Below are 8,746 nucleotides of genomic sequence, written 5' to 3' on the forward strand. Positions count from 1 at the left end.
GGATGTTTCAGTTTGGACACTAGGTGGAGATCACTCTTTATTCAAAGCAAAGAATGAGCAAAAAACTGTACTTTAGACCACAAATGGTTACTTTAAAAAATATTTCCTAAAAGGATTTTGGAAAATTTATGTCTGTGAGTTTATAAAGATGTTCATTTAGTCAGAGTGTATGTTTAGGTCAACTGACCATTAGCAGTAGCTGTCCTATGGGAAATTCCATTAAACGTTAGCATCAAGCTAGCAAACTTTAGCTTTATGTGCTAGAACGATCCATAATTTTAGGAATCGATTATTGATCTATAATGGATTTTATCAACCCAGCCCTCTCCACCTCATTGCTTAGAGTCCCACCCTGAGAACACCGTCATGGATTCACCCTGAGCTGCAGAAAGAAATAGTTCCCAGCATCTGAAATGTTGAGCCAGTTTGTTCAGGATAAATTTGATTTCCAGAAAGGAACCCTCATTAGTAAACAAACACACAGAACAAGTTTCATTTGACAAAACTTTATGTATGTTATTTTCAGAAACAGCAGAAAAAGGGAAATATTACACCAAAAAAATCAATCTTCTTTACAGGTAAAACATTAAACAAAGCAGTTTAAACCTCTTCATTCTGGTTCTTTCTTATTTGCAGTCCTTTTTTAAATCTTGAAATCCAAATGGAAAAGGATTGGGTTAAACTGACCTTCTACATCCTCCTCAACACATCACTCTCTCAGAGCTCCATCCAGCAGCTCCAGCCAGGACAGTCTGCAGGACACCATGTAGCCATGCTGGATCACTAAGAGCTGACCCATAGGAGATGATTGCTGCCTAATTGTGTTTTTCAGCACTGCTGTGAACTGGGGGGTGCTGCATGTGGTCTGGGGGCCCAGCCGTGGACCCAGCACTGAAGGAATCCAACCTACGGGGGCCTCAGTGATCCTCGGAAGCAAAGGTCACTGCAGTTCTGCATTTGCACACTCAACAATGGCCACCGGAGTGGCAGCTTTCTGCGGATGAACTTTTTTGGTCTTTGATGATAACAGCAGCGTGCACAGAAAGCAGACTGCAGATCTCATTTTTAGCTTCCTCTTTTTCCCATAATGCCTTCTGGGACTGGATGATGTATCTCTTCTCTCTTTCTCTGTTTGTCTCCCTCCAGCGCTTCACCAGCCAGCCCCTGCTATTCTCACCCCACACACATCCGCTGCTGCACTTATCCAGCCTCAGACGACTGCTGGCTCGATAGCTAAACAGATTATCCAACAACAGAGCATCTCTCCCTCTCTTCCTCTGCCTGTCTCCATGCACTCCTCTGCACGCCGTGGGTCCTCAGAGGCGGAGGGGCCCTATTGAGCGGGGCCTGGGCTCTCCACTATAGCCAGCCTCTTTATTGAGGCGTCTATGGGGCTTTATGCTGCCGGTGCTCGGCCTTGCCCCCAACGTCATCAATCATCCTCGGCTCCAGGGCTGCTATCGCTGCCCGGACAGGCAGCCAATCACAGCCTTCCAGGAAGCTCTATAGGAAAAACAGGGGAGAGGAGAGAGGGGGTGAGTTTGTTCCTGCTGCTGCAGGTCTGAGGTGATCTGAGGATGTGATGGTCAGAGTGAGGAGTCACAAAGGTGTTGAAAAAGAATTACAGATGGCAGTGTTTGACAGCCACAGCGTTTTATGACACGCATACATCTCAGGGAAAGCAAAAAGAATGAGTATAAAGTGCTGTAGCAGCATTAGAAACTTCCACTGCAGTGGTGTGGGTTTATTTAAGGAAACGCCGCAAAAAGGAGTGCAATTTATATGCTAAACCAGGCTTTCTTCTTTTTCATCAAGGCACAACAGTATGTTGGATTTCTACTCAAGCTTAACTTTTTTATTAATGATTTTCTTTCTCTTGTTTTTCAACTCTCTTTTTTTCTCTTGGCCAATCTCTGTCTATCTCTGCAGCCTTAAGCTCTCATCCTGCTCCAGGAGGAATAGGCGGAATCTGATTACAGACCTATTTTACAGCAGACGCCGGGGCGCAATAAAAGGAGAGAGAGCACGGAAACGGGACTCGGCCCATCAATTAGATCTCTATTAGCAGCCAATGCAGACCTCACCTCAGGAAACGCCGGGGCCTGGAAATTAAACAATTCTTCAAGCTCGACAAGCCAGTCACTTCTGCCACATCTTTCAGAAAAGGGGGGGGGGGGTATCTTCCAACAAAAAATATATAGATAGCCGATAAATAATATGATATAAAAACATGAAAACAAGGTTCTGCATAAACAGAACATAGAATGTTTGTGTTGTTATAGGATTGCTGCTGCTTAAAAATAATGAAGCAGACTTTAACTATTACATATGGCTAATTCAACAATAATATGATGATGACTCTTCAGCACTGTTAGTGTTTTTCTGTTGTTTCCTCCTCCTGCTTCCATTAATCTCTAACTGTTGACCTGCTGACCTGAGGCGGGACAGATGTCAATACTGGATAATTAGCCGCGAATTTAAAGTAGCTCAGAGGAAACACCTCAAGAGACGTGCGCACGGACACCACATTAGTATTGCTGTTCAGGAAAATGAAAAGTTCTTTCTTTGCTTGCTGTAGAAGACATGTGGTTAAAGTGGAGATGAGCAGGTTGGAAGAGGCAGAAAAAAGTCTCCTAACATTTTACATTTAGTGAAGCGTTGGCCCAAAAGACATTCATGGACATGATATTAAAGTCAAGCTGTGAGATTTCCTTTGATATTTTTTTCTACATACATTATTTTCATAAAGAGATTCACATTTTTAAAAAGAATTCAATGGTCTCAGTGTTTTTGAGGGAAAGGTTGTCTGGGAGGTGATTCATTTGGACAGCGGTCCTCTTGACACTCTTCCTCTGTTTCTCAGTGCTGTAGTGCGGATCTCTATTTGCTCAATCAAAGGACAGCCATTTATCATCAAGAAGGACAGCTTCGTATTTTCTACCTTGTCCGCTCGGTTCCAGGCCCAAATTCAGCATTTTTATGGAAAACTGCAGTCATTTTGATTGATGAAATCCAAAGATGTCCAAAACAATCCGGGAGATCCCCAACTGTGGCGCACCGGCGGGGTGCTGCAGTGTTGTCATTGTTTGGCAGAAAGAAAGGAGCGCGTCCGGAGAACACCAGGGGCACAAAAATCACCAGTTTTCTCTTCAAATGGCCCAGAAAGCAGCGTCTCTTTACAGCCAGTGGGAAAGTGAAGGAACCTCTTTCTGTTTGCAGACCACAACAATACTAGCTTGTTTTTTCACCTCTTTTTGGTGCATTAAGTAGAAAAAGGCCGGAATAATGAGTGGATTATTTTACTGTGAAGGCTGGCGTTGTTTGTGTCTGCGCGCGCAAAAGGACTGGACCAAACGTCCCCCTGTATTTATTGGATTTGTGCACATATAGGCCCATTGTTTGTCATGTAGCTGAAAAAGCAAAATAGCTTTCCTTTAAAGCCGCGTTCACATCGCTTTTATTTAGCGGCTCTTGTCTTGTTTGCGGTGATTCATAACAGCACAAGAAATGTCACCTGTCGGGCCTAATTGCCACCTTCTTATTAATCCCAGCAGCGTGGCTTTCTTTTGCACCCGTGGAAAAATAAAGCTTTATTGCCTACTTAATCCAGCCTCACCCAAAGGGAGATTCAATAAATCTCTCTTTAACGGCGTTTCCCCGCACAACTCCTCCAGGCTATGAGGGAGACCGTGTCAAGATTGCGAATGTGCGCCAGTGCTTAGGACCAGCTGCTCCCGGGACAGACAAGGCCTTGTCAATTAGGCGGTGACAAGCAGGTCCTGTAGCTGCCCGCGGGCGCTCCACCAGCCAGCAGTGTACAGTCCCCGCAATTAGTATCAATTTCTGTCCAGACCTCCTTGGAGCGCGCAGACGCTGCAGGCCGGAAGAGGCATGGCTGCAGAGCGCGGCGTGGCGGCACGCGGCGCCGCGACCGACCGCGCGGCGCCGCGGACAAAGAGCTGAGACTGTGCGCAGCTGGACCGGGCTGGATGGACCCTACACCTACCGACGAGTCCGAGCACGTACACGCACGCAATGTCTGCATGGAAACAGCGCAACTGTGTTCGCTCTGCGGTCATTTTGACGGCAAACGCGCTCAAATGATGCTGCGGTGACACTTCCGGCTGTATGGAGCCAAACCAGAGCCATAAATGTTTGAAACCCAAATAAAACATTTTGATAATTATATTGGTGTTTGGACAAAAAAATGTAAAATGTCCAAAAGTTTTTACTATTCTAAAATAAACGTAATTATTTTCGGCTTCAAGTTTTCAGTTTTTCAGGTTTCAAAATTCAAAATTTCAAAACTTAGTTTTCCATTTCAAATGTTGTAAGCTTTCATCTCTTTTTTCTTTTTTTTTTTTTTTGTTTTAAAATCTGAAAATTTCAGTTTCAAAACTTTTGGCCCTGTTGTGGCGCGTTGGGGCGGGGCTAACACGAGGACCAATCAAAATCGATGAGAGTTTGGTAACTTCAGTCCCGGTGCGTTCACTGACTCTGAAAACTGTGATGATTACAGTCAGAAAATGTCTGTTTAGTCTGTCATAGTCTGAAGTTGTCCCAGACAGCTGTAAAAAACAGAGTTTTATCGTGTACAAACGCATCCAAAACGCTCTTCTAGTCCGTTCATAGCGCCATCTTATTGAGTTACATACAGGCGTAGAAAACGTCCTTATGCTTGCACAAAACTGCAAAAACACATCTGGAGCTCCAGTCATCTCCCGTGGCCTCGTGGAGAGTGCGCATGCACTGGAACTTCTCATGAAATGTGAGTTGGAGCTCCACGGTGAACACAGCGGTTTCTTTGTGTTTGCTCTCTTTTTCTTTTGCTGACTTTTAGCAACATTATTATGTTGATTGCACTTAATGTTTTTTTGCTCTTCTTTGGCTTTTTGTTTACACAAGTATAAATTACATTAATAATCTATTGAAAATATCAAAACAGACTTTCTTTGTCGCAGACAGTAAAGGAGTGTCCTTTTGTAGAAAACAGTGGATCAAACCGAGAAGCTGTCACAGCAGAAACACTCGATTCCTGTTTAAAAACGAGACATGAATCTTTCATGAAAATCTAATGCCTACGTCCTGCAGGGTGTTAGGTCGTAACCCACAGAACTGTATGATTCATGTAGGACGCCGGTGGCACAGCAGTGCAGGACTATTACTTTTTTTAAAAATACATTTCATTACGCATAAAAAACTATTTTTAAGTGATATGAGCAACTTTTTTAAAACAACTATTACACAGTCCTGCACATTACTGAAATGTAACATTAAAAAAAGTTAAATCCTGCCAACAGTGGGATTCATACCCTGGTGAGTTATAGAAAAATATTTGCAAAACGTGCACACTGCACCACAGCGCCACCAGCGACCTGTAAGTGTTCTGTGGAGACCCACCTTAGAGCCATTCTATGCAACCATAAGGACATTTTCTACGCCTGTATGTAACTCAATAGGATGGCGCTTTGAACGGACTAGAACAGCGTTTTGGACGCGTAGTTTGTACGCGATAAAACTCTGATTTTTACACCCGTCTGGGTAAACTTCAGACTAAGATAGAACAGACTAAACAGACATTTTCTGACTGTAATCATCACTATTCTCAGAGTCAGTGAACGCACCGGGACTGAAGTTACCACCCTCATCCATTTTGATTGGTCCTTCATGTTAGCTCCGCCCCAACGCGCCACAAAGGGGCCAAAAGTTTGGAAACTGAAAATTTTCAGATTTGAAAACGAAAAAACAAATGATTTTAAAGGAGAAAAAGAAGTTTAGAAATTGAAATGTTGAGTTTAGAAACCTAAAAAACAGAACATTTGAAGCTAAAAATAATAAAGTTTATCTTAGAAGAGCAAACAGTTTCAGACATTTTATATTATTTGGCCAAACACCGATATTATCAATTTGTTTTATTTGGGTTTCAAATTATATTGGCTTCAAAATAGCTCCATACAGTCACTTCAGAAATAGGATGTTGTGCGCGCGACTGTGAAAATCTGGAAGGTTTCCAGAGAATTCCTTCTTATAATGTCATCCTGGTTTTGTTCTTGGAGAACACAGAAGTTGGTTCTGCAGTGGATGTCTCAGGTTGGAATGAGGCTCGTTGGTTTCCATTGCCGCTAGAACCGTCATCCCGGACCTGTCACAGCCCTGACAGCACACAGAAGATCGCTCACCAAGGCTCTTTTGTGCACGGTGACATAGCAGCTGCTGATGGCATTCCCGGCCTTCGGACCCTGCCCTTTAGCCCCCGGTGGGGGATGGACTCCGGCCAGGGCGGTCCACGGCGCAGGGATAGCTCGGGTCAGAGGGGCCAAGTTTCCAGCAGGACAAACTGGGGCAAAGCGTGCGAACAAAAAGCCCCGATGCTCACCAGGCCAGTGGGATCATTAGTATGAATGTTTGTTTAACTAATTAGCAAGCTGGGTAGCCGAGGGGAGGCTTGTAGAGGTGACAGGAAAGTCAGATGGACGGACATCCGTCAGTCTGCTTCCAGGGGGCTCTCTGCTCCTGTTGGAACGGCGCTGGAGCAGAAACGCAGCCCGGAGCTGTCCGCGCTCCCGCGCTCCCTCCAGAGTCTGCGCGGCCAACAATACAAGGCTGTTTGATTGGGAGGCTGTTGGGCAGAGTTCAGAGTACAGGATGAGGACAGGGCAGCACGCTGAAGTTCAAGAACAGTGCAAACAGCACATGCCAACAGGAGGAGGCGCGGAGCTTTGAGCTGCGGCGGAGCGGAGCGGAGGAGCTGTGGGTGGGAGGGAGGCCGCCGCAAATATGGGAAAGTTTGGGGAGCGAGGTCAGAGGGTCAAGAAAAGTCAACAAGAGAGCAGTCTTGATGACAGAAGGAATTTAATATCAAAAATACATAAATCTTCAAATGAGGGCAGGCGCATAATGCGCACAAAGGAGGCGAGTGTCCGAGTCAACACAGTTCGGTTGGTGCACATCAGATGGATCGGGACGACTTGTTAACATTTAACACAAAACTAGGGCGGAGGCTGCGTGCGCGTGCGTGCCGAAAGAGCTCGAGCCACCGACGTTTTTTAGCGGGAATAGCCTAGAATGAGTCACGCACATTGCAGGCTGAAGGCCAACATGTTCATCCCGACCGCAACAGTCATTTCTCGGGCGCTGCGCGCACGCGCAAATCCGCCTAATAAACACAACGTGCGCTGATTTCGCTGGTCTGTGCGGGATATGTGCAGCGGGGAACAAGGCCGCAGTCTCCGCACCCCCCATGCTGCGCCACACTGGACCCTGCGCTGCATGAGAACTCTGTCTGACCTCCGCCCTCGGCCCCGCAGAGCCCTGTGAGTTCCCTGGCTGCTGCAAACAACTCCGAATTCCGCAATTCTTCACAAAAAGGCATTATTAGGGGAAAAATCTTCCTTTTTGACAATTTAATAGTGCAAACTAATCATCCGGTTGACACGGGCCATTCATCTCCTTACAGACGCACAAAGACAAGGCCATTTTCCAAAGGCTCGTACGGTGTCAGACCAGCCTCTGTTTTCAGATGAAGTGCACAATAAAAGCATTGTGGCTCCTTAATGACTATGTTTGTAAAGCCACCCCAAAGCCAGTGTATTAAATGCATTTTTCATAGAGAAGGAAAAACAGAAACGCACAACGCTGCAAAACTCTGTCGAAATGCTGCAAACGATCAAAAGGAGAAAGGAGAAGACGGGGAAACTGGGCGCCACTAGATTGCTTAAACGCCTCAAGTTATGAATTCGCTTCTGAATCAATTTAGCGGTGCAGGCATTTTCCAAACATCCTCCAGCAGGAGTAACAAGACAGCGAAATTGATCCGGGGAGACCTCACCTCTCAGTGCGCCTCAATAAAAGAGACATCAGCCTCTCTCCGCGACTTTATAATTTTTAATATATATGCAATAAATGTTCAATTTGTTTCCAGAAATGACGGAAAATAATAACGTCAAATTTTAAAGCCATCCATTACAGCTAAACAATGCTCAGGCAGTGGCGCCCCAACGCAAGGGCTTTCATTCACTTTGACCCTCCTTGAAAGCAATATGGCAGATATATATATATATAAATATATCGATATATATATATATATATATATATATATATATATATATATATATATATATATATATATATATATATATATACATGTATATATAGGTGTATGTAGATATAGAAATAGTAAGGTAAGTGGGTTAATCCTTCTCCAACTGTATGATTAATTCCCTCCCATTCAAACCGAGTGCGGACGGACTGGAGGGATGTGACCAGTGACATAATGGGCTGTGTCAAACAACCCCGCAAAACGCCCAGACCATTTGTGGTGACAATTCTGAAGCCTTCAGTCCCTTTGTAGACCTCCATTCAAGCTCCAGATCAACATGGCTCTACACCCAAAAAGAGGAGACAGTTCTCTTTCGGCGGATGTCTTTGCTCTCCGTGTCGTTTGGTTCAGGGATCAGATATGTTGTGATTAATCACCAACCAATGAGCTTTGATCAGAGAAACCAACGCGAGGATGTCAAACAGACTTCTCTGTGGTCCGACATCTAGAAAACGCCCGTTTGGCGCATTTCTTCCATCATGACATCGTGATGGAGACAAGTTTAGTGAAAATGGGATTTTTAAGGTTACATTTTTATAGAAGACTATAGATTAGAAGAAATAGAGAATCGAACAATGAAAATGACTTAGAATTTGTGCATTTATGATTGTTTCAGGATGAGGATATCTGCAAGGAACGTTTCTTTTT

General features: G+C 44.6%; 1 long non-coding RNA gene across 1 annotated transcript in view; it reads right to left on the reverse strand.

Annotated features, from left to right (window-relative positions):
- Positions 1-490: 490 nt before the first annotated feature.
- The window catches only part of LOC118599936, a 10,220-nt gene continuing 1,964 nt past the window's right edge, over positions 491-8,746 (reverse strand). The window contains exon 2 of the long non-coding RNA XR_004949469.1: positions 491-1,503. This is a non-coding gene — a long non-coding RNA (uncharacterized LOC118599936). The remainder of the gene's footprint in view (positions 1,504-8,746) is intronic.

This window comes from Oryzias melastigma, linkage group LG2 (assembly GCF_002922805.2).
Source record: "Oryzias melastigma strain HK-1 linkage group LG2, ASM292280v2, whole genome shotgun sequence".
Lineage (NCBI taxonomy): Eukaryota > Metazoa > Chordata > Actinopteri > Beloniformes > Adrianichthyidae > Oryzias > Oryzias melastigma.